This window comes from Colobus angolensis, unplaced genomic scaffold (assembly GCF_000951035.1).
Source record: "Colobus angolensis palliatus isolate OR3802 unplaced genomic scaffold, Cang.pa_1.0 Scaffold28, whole genome shotgun sequence".
In the NCBI taxonomy this organism is placed as follows: domain Eukaryota; kingdom Metazoa; phylum Chordata; class Mammalia; order Primates; family Cercopithecidae; genus Colobus; species Colobus angolensis.
The window spans coordinates 677,276-681,173 of record NW_012116043.1 but is presented as its reverse complement, the minus strand read 5'-3'; positions in this window follow the sequence as shown (position 1 = coordinate 681,173).

The window sequence follows — 3,898 nt, the reverse complement described above, 5'->3', positions numbered from 1 at the left end:
ATCGCATCACTGAACTCCAGCCGGGGCAACAGAGCCAGACTCCATAAAAAAAAGAAAAAAAAAAAAAACTCACAAAGCTTGAATAAAGGACCTTCTTTGGAACTTGGCACTTTTCTGGGAAGTGATGATGTAAAGTCTATATCTATAAGGTCAACTTTGAGAGGATTGGAGGGTCAAGCTAGAGTTTTACTTCCTGTCTGGTGAACTCCTATGCATGCTTCAAGAACCATACAGTATTTCCTGCAGATGCTAAGGAAAGGAAGTTTTCCGGCAGATGCTAAGCCTCCAAAGCTTGAACGAGAAGAAGAAAAAATATCCGTTGCTCCAGAGAACTGAGGAATAATAAAGGAAACGGGTCATGGCCAGATCGAAAGGCCGTTCCTTCAGCAAGGCAAGCCCCTTAGGGGAAGCTGGCAGGACTGGCCCAGATCAGCTTGAGGGCTTCACTTGGCAGCAAGTATCTGCTGGGCCCCAGATGAGTGAGCAGTACTGCACAGTCGATGCCCCTTGGGACAGCCCTCCGCCAGTGACAAACAGGAACGGGAGGACTTGTGCCTTGCTTCCTCACCCCTGGGGCGACAGTTCAGAGATGTGCCCTGCACCTTCTCGTGGAAGGGGTCAGCGGGATTGGGTCCCAGTTGCTCACAGCAGTAAATGGCTCATAAATATACTTTGTGTCATTTTCCTTCCCTTCCACATCTTATGTTCCCTTTCCTCTAATGGAGTTTCGTGAAATTGTGTCCCAAATGGACTCTGCACGCTCAAGGTCTGGTTTCAGCATCTGTTTCTGGGGGATTTCAGCCGAAGATGTTACCGTCTAAACGATTGATAAAGTTCCTGAAATCATGAAATACTTGGGGTAAAGAAGTGTTTGTGTATGTGTCTGTGTGTCTGCCTGTGTGTGCATGTGTGTGTTTGTGAATCTGTGTCTGTGTGTGTATGTGTGCATATGCGTGTGTATGTGTGTTTGTGTCTGTGTATGTGCATGTGTGTTTGTGTGCATATTTGTGTGTCTGTGTGTATGTATTGTGTGTATATGACTGTGTGTTTGCGTGTGTGTGTATTTGTGTGTGTCTCTGTGTGTATATGTGTGTCTGTGTATGTGTGTGCATATGTGTGTTTGTGTGTAAGTGTGTTTGCATTTCTGTGTAGGTGTGTGTGCATGTGTGTGTATATGTGTGTCCACGTGTGTGTGTGTATGTGTGTGTTTGTGCATGCCTATGTATGTATGTGCATAAGTGTGTTTGCAGGTCTGTGTCAGTATGTGTGTGCATGTGTCTGTGTATGTGCATGTGTGTGTGCATAATTATGTGTGTCTGTGTGTATGTATTGTGTGTATATATGTCTGTGTGTTTGCATATGTGTGTGTGTATTTGTGTGTGTGTGTGTGTGCATATGTGTGTTTGTGTGTGTGTTTGCATGTCTGTGTGGGTATGTGTGTGCATATGTGTGTGTATATGTGTGTTTGTGTATGTGTGTCTATGTGTGTGTCTGTGTGTATGTGTGTGTTTGTGTATGTCTGTGTATGTGTGTGCATGAGTGTGTTTGCAGGTCTGTGTGAGTATATGTGTGCATGTGTGTGTCTGTGTGGGTATGTGAGTGTATGTGTGTGTGTGTCTGTGTGTCCATATGTGTGTGTCTGTGTATGTGTGTGCATAACTGTGTTTGTGTGTCTGCATATGTGTGTTTGTGTGTAATGTAATGAAGGTGTTTAATTTAATTTTAGGATTAAACTGGACAGAACAGGGGCAGCCCTCACCACACAGCAGCATGTAAACCGCTGGGAATTGATGGGAATTGATGAGAATCATGGCCTGGGGGTACGTCCACCCCGTGTGGGGCTTGGTGTGGCCTCTTCACGTAGGCTGCCATCGGAAGGGACCCCTGGCTAAAGGCTTCTTGGTGAGATTTAGAGACATTGGGAGCCTTACTAGTAAAGATGGAGTAATTTTACAGTGAAAATTATCTCTCACACATCAGTTACGCCAGTCGTCTAAATCTCTGCACTTTCATGGTAGAGCTCAATCCGTAGAGTCTTCCAGAAACTCTGAAATTAGGAACTATTGTGACATTCCTGCTACAAATACAGAACTGAAGTTTGAGGAAGTTAAAAAATCTGCAGTAGGTGAGGCATGAGGGCAGAGCTGGGGTCTTACCCAGGCCTCAGAAGCCACTGTTCTCAGAAACGCCGTTATGTTGAGTCGATTGATCGGGCCTCGTGAGGTTGAGCTGATGTCATTTTCTGACCATTTCATGCCGTCCAATCTGAGGATTTCTATCATCCCAGAGCTGAAAGTTTGTTTTTCACTCTTGCATTTTCTGAAACTAACATAAAGTATATTAGCTGTAATTTTCTCCCCACATTGTGTATAAGCATTATACCAGTCTTTTCCTCAATGATGCAGTTTGCTGCTTTAGAAATGCTTAAGTTCAGACCTTGAATTATGTCCTGTGAATGCTGGCTTTCTATGGGGGATATGTGACCAGGTGGCAGAGGACATGGGCCTGCAAAGGGTGTCCTGGCCATCAGAGTCACGTCTTGCTGATCTCTAGCCCCAGAGCAGGGCTTCTTGGGCCCATTCCTGGCTCCAGGCTCTGGTTCCTCTTGGCAGATGCAGGCCCAGGCCAGAACATAGGGTTTGGTGAGTAGAGCATCCTGGTTACCTATCACAGTAGAACTAAGCTGATGCTGTGGCTTGGATTAATAACAGTCACTAAAAAGTTTTATCAAACCGTGCAATCCTGTTCAACATTCAATAAAACAAAAGTGCAGTGCTTCCGGGCTGCATTGTAAAGTGTTTTAACCTCAATGAAATCCCCAAAGCAGTGCTTTAAATAATAATTTAAATTGAATGATTGAGATTTGTAGCCCCACTAGATTTTCCATTTCTTCACCAAAACTTACACGTTGTTTGAGACAGGATGTTCTTTCCTTTCCAGTGGGAGAGACCCCAAACACCACAACAATTTGAGCAACAAGTTGTGAAACAAAGCCCTGTTCTTCTCGTTAACTCAGTTTTGCATCACAAGATAACATTTATGTGACTTTAATGGATTTATTGGAAATTTTGCAGGAGACAAGAGACTGACTCTTCAATTATTGTGACAATGCATTGTTGCCATTAGTATCTGCAAATAGACGCCATCTGTGACATCGATAAGACTGAAATGGCACATCTTAGGAAGGGCTCAGTACTAGATATGGTACCTGAATGGCAGCCAGGTCCTTCCTCACAATGACATTGCCTTTTCTGAAGGCTGGAAAAATACATTATGGTTGGTACAGCCTATCCACAGCAGGCTATCTCACAGACCTATCTCACACTTAGGTCTACTCTGGTCATATTTGTGATGCGAACTTGAGAATTCAAAAGTACCTTCTTCTGTTTGTCACCTAGATAAAGTCTGCCTGTATAGCAAGGAAGAAAAAGAAGGCAGAAAGTGCTCTCCATTGATTCTTAGGTACATCCACACCTTGGTTCTACCTTCCATCTCTTTCTTGGAATAAATCATTCCTTTTAGCTTGAACTACTTGGAGATATTTCCTGTCCGTTGTAAACAAATGACCTGAAACAAGAATATCACAGATCCTGGACTAAGGTAAAAGGTGAAAACCAGGTAAATCTAGTCAATGAAAATAAAGCCAGAGCAATGATGATTTTGCCATTGCATAATAAAACTTCCTCCTTAAAATTCATGAATATTTGTACGATAAAATATTTTCCCTTGGGTTGCAACAACTTGGTAGACCACAACATTTTGAAAGGAAACAACAGATGCTGGAGAGGATGTGGAGAAATAGGAACACTTTTACACTGTTGGTGGTACTGTAAACTAGTTCAACTATTGTGGAAGACAGTGTGGCAATTCCTCAAGGATCTAGAACTAGAAATACCAT